Raw genomic sequence first — 21,704 nt, forward strand, 5'->3', positions numbered from 1 at the left:
AATGTAGATATGTCTCTAAAGACAAAATTTTGTCAACAGAGTGAGTATCCTGCAGATATCTAAAAGATACTTAGAGTTGTAGGAAGTACCCATGCTGCTGCTGCTGCTGCTAAGTCACTTCAGTCGTGTCCAACTCTGTGCGACCCCATAGATGGCAGCCCAACAGGCTCCCCTGTCCCTGGGATTCTCCAGGCAAGAACACTGGAGTGGGTTGCCATTTCCTTCTCCAATGCATGAAAGTGAAAAGTGAAAGTGAAGTCGCTCAGTCCTGTCCAACTCTTCGTGACCCCATGGACTGCAGCCTACCAGGCTCCTCTGTCCATGGGGTTTTCCAGGCAAGAGTACTGGAGTAGGGTGCCATAGCCTTCTCCAAGGAAGTACCCATAGAGGTTCCTTAATTCAACTTCTCATGTCTTGGTTAAAGGAAAAGGGACACTTCCCTTACCTGGATATTTTCTTTGCTTGTCCACTCTGGTGGTAAGACATGAACTTCAGTAATGAGAAGTGGGAATTATATTTTGTATGAGCAGAAGATTAAGGAATAGGGTTTTCCAGCCTCCAACTGAGAAACACAATTTACTTATTTAGGATGGAATTTTATTTGCACATCAAGATCTATCCAGCCAGGATTAGAGCCATGTGAGAAAGAAAAAAAAAACCAAAACCCAACCATCACAACACTGGCAAAAAAACACATTTTCACAGGTTAGCAATAAAGCAAAACATTTTTCATTTTTGCCTCAAATTTTTGGCATAGCCAAGGGACAATTTTCTCAAACAGAATGGAAGAGCACAGAGGAGAATGGCAATATATAAGTGGACTATTCATAAACACTGGAAAAGGATGAACATTCTAGATGCTGGTCAGAGGTGTGATTTTTTTGAGAAGTCTCTAGCAGGGTGTCTTGCTTGCTTTCCGTGTCTGTTTCTTTCTTTCCTTTTTACAGAAAGGCATATTTTCCTATCCATTAAGATTTATAGTTTTCTGCCAACTACTTCACTGGAATAAGTTTTCCCTTTAACAATGCACATACTAGACTGTAATGTACCCATAAAAATTTCTTCTCAGATAGTGCTTACAAAATGCATTTCTTTAGGACTCAAGACAAATAGAAATACAGTATGTGCCATTTAGAACCAAGTATGGCTCTCACTTACTAGGAGAATGTGTTGGAACCACCATTGTTTTATCAGAAGATCAAATTCAAGAAATGAAACATCTCCAGGTTGGGACAAACACATAAACTAACAGTTTTTGAGAAAAATTAGGACTGTCACTGAATCCTCTGGCTCATCGGATCTTCTGTATGGCTTACGCATTAGCTGGACTGCAAGAAATGCATCTTCATTTTCCCATCACTGCCAGACCCATGAACTTGGTGGCATTGACCATAGCACTCTAAAAAAATCAAGGTTTAAAAAAGAGATTTAAAAACAGAGAAAATTTTTTAATCATGCTTTCATAACTTTTGGTGAACAGTTGGTTTAAATTTCCAAATAACTCTTTTCAAAAGGATAGTATCAAAACACATGCAAAAAATAAAAGACTAAATAAAGCACAATAAATTATTTCACTGCTAAGGTATTAGATTTCAAAGAGAGAAAAGAGTACACATAAGGATATTAGAGTGGACGCTATTGGATCTTTGGGAATTGCTGTCAGATATTGATGAAAACAGAAAGACTGTAGGAGATCAGATAAAAGAGAGAAATGATTACATTTGGAAGAACAATGTGGACTACGTGGCCAACAGAGATTTCAAATGTAAGCTAATAGCAGCCCACGAAAGAACAAAGTTGGAGCCAGTCCCACATCTTTAACCACATTTACAATCATTCAGCATCTGTAAAAATTTTTACATAGCATTTTTGCTCATTTCGAAATTTGCAAAATACATATTTAATAGGTTTAGCATGTCAGTCAGTCATTTCGTCCACGGGCAGTGAAAAGGATTTGTGTTTTTTAAAAAATGAGCTGGGTTTTGATGCCTCTGCCCTTTCAGCTCTGCCCCAGCCAGCTGTAATCACAGCTGATTCACAGCCCAGAGATGCTGTAAACAATGTGTTCTGTACATTTCAGCATCCACGCTGCTGCGAAAAGCCATCATCTTATACTTTCATCTTCTTTCTCCCAAATTTCACAGCCCAGCAACCTGGAACAGAGAGACCATTTTCAAATTGCTTATTGTCCTCCTTACTTTACCAAATATCACCAAAGAGAAAAAATAAAAAAATAAAAGATACATATTTTCACAAAACATATTTTCCTATCTGATAGGAATAGTAACTGCTACATTTGAAATGATCAGAGATGACTCAAACTGAAACATAATTTGAAAAAATAATAATTGAAAAGCCAGCTGGGACAGTAACTGGGAAATTGAGCTAGGTCTGCCAGTTCTGCAAGAGCAGGGTTGTCAAATACACCTGGACTGAAAGTCCCTTTTGTGATGATTTCATTATATTAAGACAACCTGAAGTAGTCACAGCATGAATGGCTGTCTGTTTCATTTCAATTATATAGATGTTATTTTACTACAAGACTCAAGCTTTTCAAAGTGTCCCTGAAACTTTTCAAAGGATAGAAATGGATTCCATCCTTTCTTCCTATCTCTGGTCATCTTTATTTACACTTAGTCAACAATTGAAAAGAAAAAATAAAAAACAGTCCATATCAAAGACATGCTAGAAAGGCATCCTGAATTAATTAGTAGCATAGATCCTATTCTTCCTATTGCTTAGGATCTATTACAACAGATATTTGCTTCCAGATGGGGCATCAATACTTCAATTATGGGGTATGAGAACCTCAATTAATAAGTGACTGGATTAGAGAACTTTCCTATCTTTGTGGGCAACAGAAAAGAAATACAAACAGAAATTTGTAGGTGAAAATCTCTCAACACTACCCAAATTTTGTTATCACTTATAAACCCTAAACTAATTTGATATCAAAACTTCCTTTGGTGTTGCATAAACAGAGATTTGGAAAGCTGCTCCACTCAGTTCATTTCATCTGCCATCTGTAACAACTTCATACTGACTCCATATTTATGTGATTTTATACCCAGAAGTTCATAACAGAATACTATGACTTGCAGCTGAATTACAAAAAGAATTATGCAGATACAGTATAACACAGAGCATTTCTTTCATGGAGATCATTTAGGAAGGGGACTTATTTTCATAATCTGCTTTTCAATTTCACTGGAAGAAGAAGACATAGCTCAAGGTAGTACAAAATTATTAGAGAACTTAACATCTGTTGGTACTTTTCAGTAATATCTTTAAGATAGATTTTTGAATTTGTTTCAATCTTGATTAGAGTTGACACAATGAACAAAAAAAATATTTCTACACAATGGCAAATCCTAACTTAAAATAATATTGTTTCAGTTTGTGGGGGAATATTTTTCAAGGAAATCCTTTCACTTTGTATTTTGAAAGAAAAGAAAAAGTACTGATTGGAATTAGTGTCTTCCTTGTAAGCAGTTACATTTTCATCTGAGATGATTTAGGTGGCATGGTGGTAAAGATATGAGCAAAATAACCATTTGGTGAAAATGTCTTGCAATTCTATAATGAATCAATGCACAGCTTTTTGGGTGTTTTTCTTCCCAGGGTCTCTCATCACATTCTAGTTTCTAGATTACAATCTAGTATTGTGGTAGTAAAGTGCTCTGGAGTGAGACATCTTGGGCCTGAGATCTCAACCAACTCCTTATAACTGTGTATTGAGCAAGTTACTCAACTTTCCTTATCTATAATATAGTGGCCTTATTTCTTCCATTGTAAAATTGTTGTGAAATTGAGACAATGTGTAAAAAATGGTTCATTCACTGCTAAGTATGTAGTAATTGCACTATATTTAATATTAAATTGGCAAAATTTTTAAACTAAAGAGTGATTATCTGCTGCTTAGCAATCTGGCTGAGGAAAACTACAAGCCTTGTAAACCGTCAAGGACCCCCACCGCCAGGACAAACCCTCAGCCTTTCAGAATGTGGTTACTGCTCATGACCCCAACCTACATAGAGTCAAAATGTTATTACTATTTTATCAAGTAAGTTCAAACTTCTCTCCTCTTAAATCCACACCCCCCTCATTGGTCTAAGTGCTCCATGCCTTAATGGGCAGGACAACTTTCTCTCAATGTTTTATTTCATTTTCAATCTACTCTAATGACCACTCCTCAAGTCCAAGTGTATTATCCTGGAACTATTATTGTTGCAAATCAAATTCCCAAGAAAAACAGTATCAGTAGATTTCTTTTCACTTAATGTATTATCAGACAATACGAAACATAGATCTAACAAAACACATCTCCTCAATCTGTGAAGAAATGCCCTTAAGTTGAACCACAAATTTGGTTTCATATCACTAACTCTTCTAAGAAAAAGAAACAAAATAAGAACAGACTGCCCTTGCTGATTATATTTAAAGAACTTCCCTCATGAGATAGAGAGGTGTTTGATTCTTAAGAGGTTTTTCAGATGGGTATTCTTTAGTTGGTTTCTTATTATTAAATTGTCTGTTTTTATTCATTTTAAGGGGGTAACAGATGAAACTATTCAGCTGTCAAAAGCTCATATATAAGTTATCTATTGCTGTATAAAAAACTACCTCAAAACTTAATGACTTATAGGACTGACCATTTTATTTGCTTATTACTCTATGTGTTAGCCATTTGGGCTGGGCTCAACTGGGAGGCTCTTCTGCTTCGGTTACCTATGGTCACTTACGAAACTGCAGTCAACCAGTAATGAAACTGGAGTGTCATGGGCTAACTTGGCCTCACAGAAATCTCTGGAAATTATCAGTAACAGTTGACTGGGACACATGTCTCCAGCAGGAGAGCCTGAGATGGTGGCTAGGTTCCAGAGTACAAGTACAGAAGCTACAAGACCACCTGAGAATTAGATTCACATGCCATCATTTCTACTTCATTCTGTTGGTCAAGGCATCATGTGGCTAAGCCCAGAGACATGTATACACAGAGAGGAATTATAGCATCCACACTGCCAATATTCTGCCATGCCCCATAAACCTTTGTAAGAATCAATTAATCCATGCTTAATTTCTACTCATCTTCCTGATTCACTTAGATGACTTTTTTCCTTACTATGCACTGTGTGCCAGATGCTAGTGATACAGAAGGAGCTATATACGTGTGCGTGTGTGTGTATCCATGTGTGTGTGTGTGTGTGTACAGCTCTTGCTCTAAATGATTTCGTCTCTGCCAGAGAGTAAAGTTTAGTACATTTCCTGGATGTGAAGTGGCTCAGTGACCATGTGACGCAATTACTTGTGTTCAGCTGAACTGCTGAACCCGACCAGGCACTGCAGAGATGTATGCTATTCATCACAAAATGGACTGGGCAAGAAAGTTTACATGTGCGTTTACAAACTCAACCTCATTACTTCATGACAGTAAATGAATAGAAGCAAGCAAATCAAATACTCTTTTTTTTTTTTTTTTTTTTTGCTAAGACTAAATTAATTACATTGTCATCACACTTGCATGACAAAACAGGTTTTGATCCCCTCTGAAGCAGATTAGGGTGGTAGTTAAGAATTTGGTTATGCAAAAGAAAACAGAAAAAAAAATAAATATTTATATATTCTTTTTTCATATGTAAGTGAAGTCTCCACATTCTCACCAAAAATAGAAGCTATACTATAATCTATCTCATACAATTATATGTGGAACAAAGAAGAGAAAGCACAAAGTGTATAAAATTCTTCATTACATATATAACAGTATTATTATTTTATAACTTGTGAAGAACAAGGACCCTCATTTAGAACTGTTTGCTGAAAGATTCAGAATCTGAACTTACTTAAGTGTCAACGGTTTCTCTCCTTTACCCCTTACCTTTCAAGGATCTTGGAAAACCAAACAAAAAATAATAGAAGAAGGTTTGAATGTAGTATACTGGTTTGAACTGGGATCAACTGTCTTTTCCTGAAACAATTTTTTTTAATTGGATGGAACATAAAAAAAAAATGTGTGTGTGTGTATTTACTACTGATGGTAGCAAATGACTTCTGATTTTCCTTTTTTTCTGACAGAAAAAAATCTTTGCTTTCTTGTAGTACATTTTATTTTTCTAATCTCTTACTCCACAAGATATATTGAGTATGGAATAATAGAAAAAAAGAATACCCACTTGACATACTCTACATTCATTCCAGGGCCAAGAACTGCCAATTCAGAAACAAGGACTAAAATTCATGACATTAAGAGGGAAGGTCAGATTTCAGTGTTTTCAGTAAAGATATGCCAGGAACCTGATATTTAGGGCCAAATTCCAATTTTAAAAATTAGCTTTTATCTACCCAAAGTTGTGATGCTATACCAATTAAGGAATAAAATATCCCTCTGCACTCTGGACGCCACCAACCCGATGCTAGAAGATTCTTGCAGCTGACAATGCCTGACTCTAAAGTTGCGACTGCTGGACTTCAGTTGGTTATGTCATCACTTGAGCATTATTTAAATACGTTTCTCCTTTTAATTCAATTTCCTGTTTTGTTTTCTCAAAACCATAAATTGTCTCTTAAGAAAGTTTACAAAATGCATATTGTTTTCCCCTGAGACCTGTGCTATTCCTCAACTGGGTACTGCCTGCCTGCCAAATGACTTTTTTTTTTTTTTTTAAGTTTTCCCTTTATTGGTTTTGCATAATGGTTGCAACAATTTTCAAGTAATGAAAAAAGAATGAAGAATGTATGTCCTTTCCAGCAGAGAGCCACAATGTTAATGCTAAAACAAAGCAAAACAAAACAAAACTCCACCCTCCAAGTGGGCTTGGACACCCAGCCACTCTCTTCCCAGTGCCCTTATTTGGATTTTAAGATGTTTCTTACCATTTTTCCTCTTGTTCAAAATAAACTACTTATGCCCAAAGAAAATCTGCCATGTAGGACATTTATGGTAACGTTCTTGTGGTTTGGGTTGGACCCTAGATCCGCTACCAACTAGTGTAGAACCCTTGGGGGATGTGACCTAACTTCTCTGAACCTATACTGTGTCAATTGTAAACAAAGAATAATGGAGCTTACTTCACTGGATTGTTTTGAAGATGAAAGATGTGACTGTGAGCGTGCCCAACACAGTGTAAATTGAAGCTGAATGTGAATCAGTTGTCTGTTTTATGGGTGAAATGACCATTTTCTGCCCTCAAGGCACACTGGGTAGATGGAGAAGGAGAAGGACATGGGGAGAGAGACTGTGATGAAAAGCAAGCCCACTGGAGAGACGCACTGACCTGATGGGGAGGGACCAGATCCCGTCCTGCTGGATGCCAGAAACAGATAACGGATCTGCATAAAATGGGGTTTTAACCCAGTTTTGCATCCACAATAGCACGTAATACACACTAATGATTGCTGAATTTTTTTTATAGCCCAAAACAAGTATTACCATACACAGGAACCTATAATGGAAGTCCATAAGCCATAGCTTGTGACCAAATCTGGCTCACTGTCTATTATTGTAAATAAAGTTTTATTGGGATGGAGCCACACATCTTTAAGTATTGTTTATGTGGCTTTTATGCTACAATGGAGAGTTAAGCCTTCACTGCAGAGACCTTTCATGGCCCACAAAGCCAAAAATAGTTACCATCTGGCCCTGGTCCTGTATAGAAATTTTACCAAACCCTGGCCTATGGAATTGAGTTACCTATTCACTTCTGCCTGAATAGTGAGAGAGCTCTTGGAGAACGTCTAATTCACATACCATGTGGTTTTTTGAAGATTATATTTTGATGTAGAAGCTTCATTTTCCCAAGGAAATTATTTACTCAATGCTTTTTTAAAGGAGAACCTAATTTTATTAAAAACAAACAAAAAACAAAGAGTACCTATGATGTGCTGAGACATGTCATTAGCAATAGTAGGCATCTTGATGCAGGAAGGGTACCATCATGCAGAGGATGAACTAACGGCCCTGGGGTGGACCCCTCCATGCTGACTATCAGCATAAAGCCAAAGCTAAGGTAAACACAAAAAGAAAAATGAATACCACTGAATTTATTTTATTTTATTTTCATTCCCAGCCTTCCTCTGGATCTGGTGCATGCATGTGTGCTAAGTCGCTTCAGTTGTGTCTGACTCTTTGTGACCCTATGGATTGTGGTCTTCCAGGCTCCTCTGCCCATGGAATTCTCCAGGCAAGAATACTGGAGTGTGTTGCCATGCCCTCCTCAGGGGGATCTTCCTAACACAAAGATTGCACCCATGTTTCTTACGTCTCCTGTATTGGCAGGTGGGTTCTTTAACACTAGCACCAACTGGGAAGCCCGTCTACCTTGGACTCACGTGAAATATCACCACGTGGAGACACTGGACAACCATGTGACAAAAGACACAGGTTCATGGAAACCTGACTTGTAGATCAGAGGCCCAGTTACAGTAGTCATGCCACACCAGGGCTGACATTTCTACCTTGGCAGAAATTGTGTACATGTGGCCCCTCATTCTCCAAGGTCACATTCTGGGTGCTAGAACACGATGTGCAACTGTGTTTGGCTGGCCTAAGGAGGAGATAAAACAATTGATAATTGACTTGAGGTCATATCCTCTCTAAATGGCAGCTGCTTATACTGTATTTACTGTACAAGAAAGGCCAAGTTGGCATGGCTTTTTGACTCTCTCTGCAAAATCCATTTGGATCCATTTATTTTACTACTATCAACCTGGGGGACAAAGGAAAATTCAGCCCTAGGAATGTAAAAACCACTGTACTTAAAATGATATCCTTTGCTTATTCATTTTAAGTAGAAGGCCACACAGACACAGAAAAGCAGCGGGCTCATGAATTGAGATTTAAGGTCCATTCTGGCAAAAGTGTCCTCCCTGATGCTCAATCCTAGAGGCAGTACTCCTCAGTCTTGAATAATTTCCAAACCTTCCAGGCCCAGGAGAGTTTTGCATGTTGAAAGACTGCAGGACGGGACCCCATAACATTCCCCAGAAAGTTCAGGCTGAAACTGCATTCAGGCCAAATCTGTATGGTGCATTGCTCTGTAATTGTTGGGTTTCTTCCAGAAGGCTCTCAACACATGGGACTCCAATGAAGTTCAGCATGTGGAAAGGGTTGAAGCCTGAAGCCTGTGTGTTTGTAATGGAAACAGAGCAGTGACCCTGTGATCCAGGTCCGTATCTGTGCCCCCATAAATTGTGTTTCTCTAAACAGAGCAGCAGAAATGCCCATGATGGGTGGGGGCAGGGAGAGTCTGTAAAAGGCTCCCTCAGGTAGGGAGGTGGCAGAGCCTCCTAATAAGAAAACAATGAGTTTAAGAAGATCTTTACAGTTTGCAAAAGTACCTTCACATTAAAGATTCTCAGAACAAGCCTCTGATGTGGGTAAGGCAAGCATTGCTTTCCTCCTTTTATACATGAAGCATCTGAAACAGAAAAGTCAAAGGTCTTTCTCAAGGTTCATAGAGAGCCAGTCAGAATCAGAGCTAATGTCCTTTGATACCTAGTTCAATATTCTTTCTAATTAATTATTCTCTGATTTTTGCTTCCATGTGACTGTCTAACACTATCATAGGTATTCAAACACAATACCTGTCCATGAAATAAATCTTATGCAAACACTCTCAAAGACTTGAGCAACCTGAGGCAAGAGTGAAGGACAAGAAACATTTGCCAATCATAATGATTATATTAATAAATGCCTTGAGAACTTAAAGCTTCTTTTATGAAATATAATCTAGTATAACTAGAAGTTTGGAATGGTCCCTTCAATCTTGAATGGGCATGACTTCATTGTCATTGATGAGTAGGAAACAGAGCTGAGTCAGGCACCACCAGCCAGTAATTCTGTAATAGATATCAACCAAGGTTCAGATAACTGAGTTACCTTAAAGCAGGGGTCTCCAACTTCCAAAATCCAATGCCTGATGATCCGAGGTGGAACTGATGTAATAATAATAAAAATAATGTGCACAATAAATGTAATGCACTTGAATGATCCCAAATCCCTCCCTCCACCCAGTCCATGGCAAAACTGTCTTCTACAAAAATCAGCCCCAGGTACCAGAAAGATTGGGGGTTGCTGCCTTAGAGGACACACAGATGTCCATGAAGACAGCAATGAGAAGAATACGCTTAAGACCAAAAGTGAGGCCCATGGGAAAGCCCTCTCCATCAGAGGAACAGACATGGCTTTCTTCTTATATACACACCCACTGAGTCCTACCATGATTAAGTAAAAAAGCCCTTGAGCTTGCTCCCCATGACTTAGTGCATCAAACATGCAGTGCGTTCCACTATCTGATACTCCTCAAGGTGTTCAGGTAGCCTGGACTCCACTGTTCTCCTTTGTGTTTGTCCCACCTGACTCCACGTTCCCTCTATCCCATCAACAATCCAAAGATATGGAAGAGGAAATCAGAGGGATGCAAAGTGCTTTGGAATATATGGTACTGAAAAACAAAGTCTAGCCAAATCACAAGTCAAAAAAATACGGTAGCAATTAGGTATCAAGGAAATTCATGCTAAAAAAAAGGGAGTTCAGCAGCCAGACCCTGAATTTAGGTTAGCTGGGTCTTTTCTACCAGTCTGTGCATTCTCTCCACAGATACTTGCATAATCACAGTGCTCCATGCATCTCCCTTAGAGAGTGAGAATATGAACATTTTTATTTCTTTTCTTTTTGCACCTTTTAATATGAATAAAGCTGGAACTCACATAGCACTAATTAAAAATAAATGTAGACTTTTTCAGTCTCCCAACATAGAAGAATATCAAACATTGGTTTGACAGAGGTAAAATAAAACAGAAGTTATACGACATTAGCCAGAAACTTCTTTTTCAAAAACAAAAATTATGTGTTTTTGGAAATGAGGACTAAGTGGCATAGCTTGTTTTGTAACTTCAGTACTTGTGATAGGTTTGTTCATATTTTCTTTTTCTTCCTGGTTCAGTCTTAGAAGACTGTATCTTTCTAACAATTTGCCCATTTCTTCTAAGTTGTTCATTTTATTGTAGCAATCTCTTATGATCCTTTGTACTTCTTTGGTGTCAACTTCTCCTTTTTCAGTTCTAGTTTTATTGATTTGAGTCCTCTTCCTTCTTTTCTTGATGAGTTTGGCTAAAGGTTTAACAGTTTTGTTTGTCTTCTCAAAGAACTAGCTTTCAGTTTCATTGATCTTTGTTATTGTTTTCTTCATGTCTATTTCATTTATTTCTGCTCTTACCTTTGTGACTTCTTTCCTTATACTAACTTTGGGTTTTATTTGTTCCTTTCTCTAGTTGCTTTAGGTATAAAGTTAAGTTGGTTATTTGAGATTTTTCTTATTTCCTAAGGTAATGCTGCTGCTGCTAAGTCACTTCAGTCTTAACTTCCGTCTTAGAACTCTTTTCATTGCACCCCCAGGTCTTAGATTGTCATCTTTTCATTGTCATTTGTCTCTAGGTAATTTTTTATTTCCTCTTGGATTTCTTCAGTGAGCCATTGGTTGTTTAGTTAGCTTGTTTTTTTAATGATGCAATCATTTGTTCAAAGTATCATCATTCTATGTAAGAAGACAGATGGATGGCCAACAGGCATGTGAAAAGATGCTCAACATCACTAATTTTTAGAGAAAAGGAAATCAAAAATACAATATGGTGTCACTTCACTCCAGTCTGAGTAGCCATCATCAAAAAAGTCTACAAATAATAAATGCTGGAGAGGATGTGGAGAAAAGGAACCCCTCCTACACTGATGTTAAAAATATAAATTGGTACAGTCACTATGGAGAACAGTATGGAAGTTCCTCATAAAAACTAAAAATACAGTTACCATATGATCTAGCGATCCCACTCCTAGACATATATCTGGAAAAGATGAAGACTCCAATTCAAAAAGATGCACACACCCCAATGTTAATAGCAGCACTATTTACAATATCCAAGACACGGAAGCAATGTACGTGTCCATTGACAGAATGAATAAAGAAGATACAATATATTGAAAAATAAAAACCATATGATTATCTCAATAGATGCAGAGAAAGCCTTTGACAAAATTCAACATCCATTTATGATAAAAACTCTCCAGAAAGCAGGAATAGAAGGAACATACCTCAACATAATAAAAGCTATATATGACAAACCCACAGCAAACATTATCCTCAATGGTGAAAAATTGAAAGCATTTCCTCTAAAGTCAGGAACAAGACAAGGGTGCCCACTTTCACCATTACTATTCAACATAGTTTTGGAAGTTTTGACCACAGCAATCAGAGCAGAAAAAGAAATAAAAGGAATCCAAATTGGAAAATAAGAAGTAAAACTCTCACTATTTGCAGATGACATGATCCTCTACATAGAAAACCATAAAGACACCACCAGAAAATTACTAGAACTAATCAATGACTATAGTAAAGTTGCAGGATATAAAATCAACACCCAGAAATCCCTTGCATTCCTATACACTAATAATGAGAAAACAGAAAGAAAAATTAAGGAAACAATTCCATTCACCATTGCAACGGAAAGAATAAAATACTTAGAAATATATCTACCTAAAGAAACTAAAGACCTGTATATAGAAAACTATAAAACACTGGTGAAAGAAATCAAAGAGGACACTAATAGATGGAGAAATATACCATGTTCATGGATTGGAAGAATCAATATAGTGAAAATGAGTATACTACCCAAAGCAATTTATAGATTCAATGCAATCCCTATCAAGCTACCAACGGTATTCTTCACAGAGCTAGAACAAATAATTTCACAATTTGTATGGAAATACAAAAAACCTTGAATAGCCAAAGCTATCTTGAGAAAGAAGAATGGAACTGGAGGAATCAACCTACCTGACTTCAGGCTCTATTACAAAGCCACAGTTATCAAGACAGTATGGTACTGGCACAAAGGCAGAAATATTGATCAATGGAACAAAATAGAAAGCCCAGAGATAAATCCACGCACATATGGACACCTTATCTTTGACAAAGGAGGCAAGAATATACAATGGATTAAAGACAATCTCTTTAACAAGTGGTGCTGGGAAAACTGGTCAACCACTTGTAAAAGAATGACACTAGAACACTTTCTAACACCATACACAAAAATAAACTCAAAATGGATTAAAGATCTCAACATAAGACCAGAAACTATAAAACTCCTAGAGGAGAACATAGGCAAAACACTCTCCGACATACATCACAGCAGGATCCTCTATGACCCACCTCCCAGAATATTGGAAATAAAAGCAAAAATAAACAAATGGGACCTAATTAAACTTAAAAGCTTCTGCACATCAAAGTAAACTATTAGCAAGGTGAAAAGGCAGCCTTCAGAATGGGAGAAAATAATAGCAAATGAAGCAACTGACAAACAACTAATCTCAAAAATATACAAGCAACTCCTACAGCTCAACTCCAGAAAAATAAATGACCCAATCAAAAAATGGGCCAAAGAACTAAATATACATTTCTCCAAAGAAGACATACAGATGGCTAACAAACACATGAAAAGATGCTCAACATCACTCATTATCAGAGAAATGCAAATCAAAACCACCATGAGGTACCATTTCACATCAGTCAGAATGGCTGTGATCCAAAAGTCTACAAGCAATAAATGCTGGAGAGGGTGTGGAGAAAAGGGAACCCTCTTACACTGTTGGTGGGAATGCAAACTAGTACAGCCACTATGGAGAACAGTGTGGAGATTCCTTAAAAAACTGGAAATAGAACTGCCTTATGATCCAGCAGTCCCACTACTGGGCATACACACTGAGGAAACCAGAAGGGAAAGAGACACGTGTACCCCAGTGTTCATCGCAGCACTGTTTATAATAGCCAGGACATGGAAGCAACCTAGATGCCCATCAGCAGATGAATAGATAAGAAAGCTGTGGTACATATACACAATGGAGTATTACTCAGCCTTAAAAAGAATACATTTGAATCAGTTCTAATGAGGTGGATGAAACTGGAACCTATTATACAGAGTGAAGTAAGCCAGAAAGAAAAACACCAATACAGTATACTAACACATATATATGGAATTTAGAAAGATGGTAACAATAACCCTGTGTACGAGGCAACAAAAGAGACACTGATGTATAGATCAGTCTTATGGACTCTGTGGGAGAGGGAAAAGGTGGGGAGATTTGGGAGAATGGCATTGAAACATGTATAATATCATGTATGAAAAGAGTTGCCAGTCCAGGTTCGATGCACGATACTGGATGCTTGGGGCTGGTGCACTGGGATGACCCAGAGGGAGGGTATGGGGAGGGAGGAGGGAGGAGGGTTCAGGATGGGGAGCACGGGTATACCTGTGGCGGATTCATTTCGATGTTTGGCAAAACTAATACAATTATGTAAAGTTTAAAAATAAAATAAAATTAAAAAAAAAGATACAATATATATACACAATGGAATATTATTCATCCATGAAAAAGAATGAAATAAGATAATTTGCAAAAACATGGATGGACCTTGAGGTTAACATACTAAGTGAAGTAAGTCAGGCAAAGAAAGACAAAGATCATGATATCACTTATGTATGGAATCTAAAAAAAGAGATACAAATGAACTTATTTATAAAACAAAAACAGATTCACAGACATAGAAAACAATCTTATGGTTACCAAAGGGAAATTAGGGGGAGGGATAAATCAGGAGTTTGACATTAACAGATACACATAACTATATATACGATAGATAGACAAGGATCTACAGTACAGCACAGGGAACTGTATTCAAAATCTTGTAATAGCATACAATGGAAAAGAAACTGAAAAATAAGTGATATATATCACTTTGATGTGTATCTGAAACTAATACAACAGTGTAAATCAACTATAGTTCAGTACAAAAAAGTTTTTGATCAGAGCCACGGTTCATCCAACTCAATAAATTAGCATGACGGCCTTATGATGAATCCGGTGGTTGCCCACTATGTTGCCACTTTTCAACTTCATGTTCTTTACATAAGTAAGAGGCCTCAAGATCCCTGGTGCTCTGTACAACTGTTTAGGGTGTGCCCTGCATAAGAGAGCCTGTCCGGCAGGCTTAGATCTCACTCCTGCACTCAAGGAATTCACCTGGCATCCATCTCTAAGGGGGGAAATTTTTAAAAAAATTAGATCAAAGGTACTGGTTGAGCTAGCTTGGAGCTTGGCCATCAGTAATCTCAGCTTTGATTAAAAATAAAATCAGGAAAGTTTATAAAACATGTCAAGAATCATATCACCAAAAGTCTCCCTTTGAGAATAGGGTAATAAGTGACACTGTAAGAGAATCAGAGGGAAAGAGGCTTTATTCAATGATTTAGCATGAAGAATTTATGAGCATTACCATTTTTCATCAAAAGTGGCATTAAATTACTATCACCTGCTGTGCAAGAACAGTAGCTTTAGTTTGTGATAGCACCGAAAGTTATTACTGAATCAATATCTGCACACTTCCTCCTTCCCAACTTCTCCCTCCTTCTCTTTCCTAGCATTTCTGTCTCTCTGCTTACATTGTCCATTTTTTCTTGCATGCTGTCTACTGTATCTATTAGTGCTCTTAACCTATTAATCATCTTTATTTTAAATTCCCCATTTCATAATTCCAGCATCCTGTCATGTCTGGTTCTTATGCTTGCTCTGCCTTCTCAAACTGTGTTTTCTGCCTTTTGATATGCCTTGCAATTTTTTCTTGATATTCAGATATCATGTAAAAGACAAAAGGGACTACTATAAATAGGCCTTAGTAACATGGTGGTGAGATGGGAATGGAAGTGTTCTATAGGTCTTAATTAGGTCTCAGACTTTTAGTGAGCTGTGCCTTTGGGCTGTGAACTTCACAAGTTTCTTGCCTTTTTTCTTTCCTCCCTTACTTGAGGCAGGATGGGTAGAGCTGGATAGAGTTGTGTTAGTTCCCTGCCCCCAGGTCAGTTCAGTTCAGTCACTCAGTCCTGTTTGACTCTTTGTGACCCCATGGACTGCAGCACACCAGGCTTCCCTATCTATCACCAACTCCCTGAGCCTACTCAAACTCATGTCCATCATGTCAGTGATGCCATCCAACCATCTCATCCTCTATTGTCCACTTCTCCTCCTGCCTTCAATCTTTCCCAGCATCAGGGTCTTTTCCAATGAGTCAGCTCTTAGCTCAGGTGGCCAAAGTACGGGAGTTTCAGCTTCAACATCAGTCCTTCCAATGAATGGTCAGGACTGATCTCCTTTAGGATGGACTGGTTGGATCTGCTTGCAGTCCAAGGGACTCTCAAGAGTCTTCTCCAATACCACAATTCAAAAGCATCAATTCTTCGGCACTCAGCTTTCTCTATAGTCCAACTCTCACATCCACACATGACTACTGGAAAAAGCATACCTTTGACTAGATGGGCCTTTGTTGGCAAAGCAATGTCTCTGCTTTTTAATATGCTGTCTAGGTCAGTTAAGTTCTGATAATAATGCCCCAGGAGGGTAGCCTATAGTTAACTGGTTTCCCCTGATGGCGGAAGAACTGAGTCCTCTAGTGTATTTCAAAATGGTCTTCTTCCAGCTCCTCCTGCAGGAAGTTCTAGGAGATTTTTCCCTAGTATTTACTGTGGGAATCTGGTGGAGCTCCTGGAGGTAAATATCACAGTGTTGTGGGAGCCCTCCTGTGACTGGATCCCCTGGAGTTGTTAATTCAGAATTTTCCAGTGAGCCTGCAGTAATCCATCAATTGCATTTAGGTTTTTAACTCCTGCAGTGGTTTCTACGTTGTGAGTTTTCACTCTGGGAAGCCTAGACTCCATGCATAGACTTTACTGTCTCTCCAAGTAGTCTGCCGTGTGTCTACCCTTCTCTTGTGAATACAAGAAGAGCTGTTGTTTTGTCACTGTCTTCAGCTTTTTCCTTTTAGGACAAAGTAGCAACTCCCAAGCATCTAATGTGAAAAACCAGAAACTGGAAGTCTCTGTCCACTTTCTAAAAGGAAAGGATTCTGGATTTCTATGTCACCTTTCATGCTCTTTGTCATACTGAAATCTGGATAGCAGGCTATTTCTCCAGATAATCCATGAGAGGCAGTTCAGTTCAGTTCAGTCGCTCAGTCATGTCCAACTCTTTGCAACCCCATGAACTGCAGCACGCCAGGCCTCCCTTTCTATCACCAACTCCCGGAGTTTACCCAAACTCATGTCCATTGTGTTGGTGATGCCATACAAACATCTCATCCTCTGTCATCCTCTTCTCCTCCTGCCCTCAATCTTTCCCAGCATCAGGGTCTTTTCCAATAAGTCAGCTCTTCACATCAGGTGGCCAAAGTATTGGAGTTTCAGCTTCAGCTGAATATTCAGTGAATATTCAGGACTGCATTTCCTTTAGAATGGACTCGTTGGATCTCCTTGCAGTCTAAGGGACTCTCAAGAGTCTTCTCCAACACCACAGTTCAAAAGCATCAATTCTTTGGCACTCAGCTTTCTCTATAGTCCAACTCTCACATCCATATATGACTACTGGAAAAACCATAGCCTTGACTAGACGGAGGCAGAGTGGAAATTTTACTCCCCAACCCCTCGGCTCAGAGGAGTAGAGAAAGGAAAATTGTGAGATAGTGAGTGGCATGGATTATTTCGATGAGAACAACTGGAGTATATATTTTTAGCTACCACACTGCAATATGGAATTTTGGGGGGAAGGGGAAGCTATTCAGACAATATTTTCAGGAAGCATTCCTTGTGTCATTTAGAGTAAAACCCCTACCTCACATTCTTTCAGAAAAACTGTAGGAAAAAGTCAACATTATTTCTCAAGGCTTCTTCTTTTTTTTTTTTTTTTGCACCATTGTACAGGTTTATTTTGCCAAGACCACAGAGACATACAAGAGTAGTGCTTTCCCTGGCAGACCAGTTTCCAACTGTCCCCTCTATGAAATGATCTATGCAAAGAGGAAATCAAGTGGGGACCCAGTGATATTTATTAGTTATTCCTCTTTTGAATTTAGGATGGTGCTAGTGAGAAAGAACCTGCCTGCCAAAATGCAGGAGACTTAAGAGATGTGGGTTCAATCCCTGGGTCGGGAAGATCCCCTGGAGGAGGGCATGGCAGCCCACTCCAGTGTTCTTGCATGGAGAATCCCGTAGACAGAGAAGCCAGGTGGGTACAGTCCATAGAGTCACAAAGAATTAGACACGACTGAAGCAACTTAGCATGCATGTATGCAAATAGACATTCCTCTATTGGGTCCTAATCAATGTAACATTTGCAGATTAAGAAGCTTGGAAATATAAAAATTCCAAATATAAAAATAATGCACAAATTACATTATTTGAGGTAATAATTTAATAATTATTGAAATAGCTCTTGAAATAATATTTTGTTGAATTCGATGAGTTACATTAATTTTAAAGTTTAACATTAAAAAAAGTAAGAACTGACATCTAGTAGAGAAGAGCTTTCTAAGCATAAAGCAAAAATCATAAAGGAAAACAATGTATTTGAGGAAAAAAGTTAAAATTCTCTCTACACTAAAAACACTAGATATAACATACTAGGGGAGTAATATTTATAAAATATATGGTAGACAACTATCCTTAGTAACTATCCTTAATTATAAAAAATAATACTTCTTTTACATCAACAGGAAAAAGAGGAGTTCTTAATTGAAAAAATACACAAAGGGCACAAAGAGGCAAATTACAAAGGAAAAATAAACAAATGTGTCTATGTTCAACTTAACCAGCATCACACAATGAGTTCCATTTTCAGCTATCAAATTGGCAAAGGTTAAAACCAAAATGAATTCCCTGTGATGGTAAGATTATGGGAAAGCATGTGCTCTTACAGGCTGCCAGTTCAACAGGACTTCTGTGTAGCAGATACAGAAGTGAATAAGAAAGTCAGATTCAGCCCCTATGGAACTCTAGGTCTATGGGGAAAACACTGTAAACAGAGATAGGCATTAAACAGTCAAAGCATTTAAGACCTTAAGTGTAGCTTCAGAGTAGATACACATATATTATCCCACTGCTACCCTAACCCTGTGGTTTGGGCACAGACTAGCAAGGCTGGAATCCAATCATTTAGGGGTGCATGTGATGTATAAGGTATAGCTCAGTGTAAAGAAGCAATGTTATACAGCACAGCATCTCTCTATGACATCCCCAGGGGTGGGGAGGGGGCAAGGCCAGAGAATGGAACACTTTTCCTGCTAATCAACATTAAAAATGAACAAAGAAACAAACAAGCATAAAACTATTTCCTCTTCTTAGAAGAAAAGGAAACTGTAAATATTTATAATTGAATATAAAGGTTGACCTGACACATTGAATGTTTTAATTCTGGCATCCCAAGCCAATTCTTACCCTTAAAAATGGCTTTCCTCCCACCCCTGTTATTAGCAATTCCCTTGTCTTGTGCATAAGGGAATTTTCCTGTGAGGGGCTCCAAGCACTTTCAGAAATGCTTGAATAGCAATTAAATGGTTTCCAAGCCTTGGGGGTCTTTATTTCTAACTCAGTTCAATAGTATATCCTGGGATGTTTATTGCACTCTGGAAAGTAACTCTGTCAAAGGCAAAGGGATAGAAGATCCCTGTCCTGTGTTCCATCTTCTTCAGAAATGGTATCATGAAGGAGCTGTCAGCTCTGGGAACTGTCAAACTTGATTTCTGCCATCTGCAAAACTGAGGTGAGAAGATTTTTACAGTCATTCTTTCTGATCAGTAAGGAAGTTCTGTAAGAACTTAAAATTATTATAGCCCTTCTGTTTTCTCTTCAGCTCTGAATACAAAGTACACAAGTGTCTAGAAATTAAAGTAGAATCTTTAGGGTTTCTTCCTTCAAGGTACTTACCAGGAGTTGGGTAAAACTGTAAATAGTCAACAAGGATGGGTATATTAGCAGATATAGTCTTCTAGAAGGAAAACAAAAATGACAATATGTGTAAATATCTTTAAACTGCCTACGTATTGACCCACTAGCCCTAATCCTGGAATTTATCCTAAGATGACAATTAAAGAGAGGCTCAAAGTTTCATGTGCAAACATGATCCTCTCAGTATCGTTTAAGATAGTAATATTTAAACAAAAATACAACAGCCTGCAAACTATTTAATAAAAGATTACTATGAAATAATGTTTTTCTTATCTAAGACTTCTCTGATACAGAAAAATGTTCTAAGGGTATTTTAAATCAAAATTAGTCTGTAAAACAGTATGTTTACTAAATCCAAGTATTTTTACAGTGTGAATAAAAATGAAAATAACCAAAACTATATGAATTAAAATGTTAATAACAATTCTCCCTGAGTGCTAAAAATATGGATGTTCTGGCTTATATTTTGAAATTTTATATATTTTATAAATGTTTATAAACAGGAATAATTGGGAAAAACATGATTATTTCAAGCATTACTTTTCTGGATTTATACACACCATTTTATTTCTCAAAATGGTGAAACATATAAATGATTAGGATTTTCCTTTTTATGATCATGAGTTATCAGGAAATAATTGTAAAACTTAACTCTTTCAAAAAAAAAATGCCTTTACTTCTTACTAGAAAATTGCAACCTGACTTTAACAGTTTCTGTTATTTTCATTTAGGGAAGATAAAAGACTAAAATTACACCCCAGACTATATGAAAAGGCCCACATTTTAGTGTTTAAGTAAGTTACTCCCATGTGTGGTTTTGTGATGCCCCAACCTGTTATTTCCAACGAATATTTCTGATATTATTTCATATTTCTCAAAGAATTATCAAAATCTGTGAACCATCTTTTACCTCACCCACTCTTTAATCTTTCTTATGTAACCTGATGAAAGTTCTCCTTTCTGCCTCTTTTTAAAATTGAATGGTTATCTTGGGCAATTTTTAAAACATTTAAACTACACTTTAAATTTTAAGTTATTTTTAATTGCAAAAGCAGTTTCTGATCAGTGTGGGAAAGTTAGAAAATACAGGTAAACCAAAAGAGGAAAAAATCATAATCCAATAGTCCAGACAAGATCACTCTAAATCCCATGGTATGTTTTCTCAGGCCTGGCCTTTTCACGTGCATAGATTTCCCCACACATGTAACAGAAACACACATTTTTTTTTTTTATGAAAATAGGATTAAATTATATATACATTTTGTTGTTCAGTCTTTTCACCTAATAATATATGGTGAACATTGTCCCAAATCAATAAAAATGCATCTATAATATTATTTTGAAGTATAAAACATACTCAATTGTATAATGTTTCTCATTCAATTAATCCTGTAATAATAAAAGTTTAAATTGTTTCCAATAGTTACCATCATGAAAAGCATTGCAATGGACACCTTTGTTGTTTAAATTAAAATAAGCCATCTGGATTAAGCTATAGCAATTTTATAAATGTTGGAGTTATAGTCCTGATGTTACAAAATTACCAAAGACTATTAACATTTCTTTCCTTTATATGTGATATACATTTTAAACCAGAGTTTCTTAAATTTAAGAAATGTGTGAATCTCTTTTAAAGGAAAATATTTTTGAAGAATCTAATTTTAATTTAATTTTAATTTAAATGTTTTAATCAAGTGCTTTTTTAAGACACACACACAAAAAAGACATACAAACATAAAATAGGTATAAACTACGAACAGAATGGTAATCTAATCAAACAAATTTTCTAAAGATAAAATTTTAGGACTAATACAATTCGAATGAATGACAATTTATTACACCAAATAATGCTGCTTTTGCTGAAATTAAATACCATTGTGCAGGTTACCCTC

The 21,704-nt window shown here is 37.2% G+C and overlaps 1 long non-coding RNA gene across 2 annotated transcripts; it reads right to left on the reverse strand.

The window, feature by feature from the left end:
* Positions 1 to 670: 670 nt before the first annotated feature.
* LOC129653920 (uncharacterized) lies at positions 671 to 19,842 on the reverse strand. 2 transcript variants are annotated; one of them, XR_008715281.1, is made up of 4 exons: positions 19,792 to 19,808; positions 9,875 to 9,930; positions 9,334 to 9,413; positions 1,456 to 2,153 (listed from the first exon to the last, which is right to left on the reverse strand). It is a non-coding gene; the product is annotated as an uncharacterized LOC129653920 (long non-coding RNA). The 2 variants fall into 2 exon arrangements; XR_008715282.1 differs by lacking the exons at positions 1,456 to 2,153; positions 9,334 to 9,413 and adding an exon at positions 671 to 1,399 and having other exon boundaries at positions 19,792 to 19,842.
* Positions 19,843 to 21,704: the final 1,862 nt, after the last annotated feature.

The sequence above is a fragment of the Bubalus kerabau genome, chromosome 5, assembly GCF_029407905.1.
Source record: "Bubalus kerabau isolate K-KA32 ecotype Philippines breed swamp buffalo chromosome 5, PCC_UOA_SB_1v2, whole genome shotgun sequence".
NCBI lineage: Eukaryota > Metazoa > Chordata > Mammalia > Artiodactyla > Bovidae > Bubalus > Bubalus kerabau.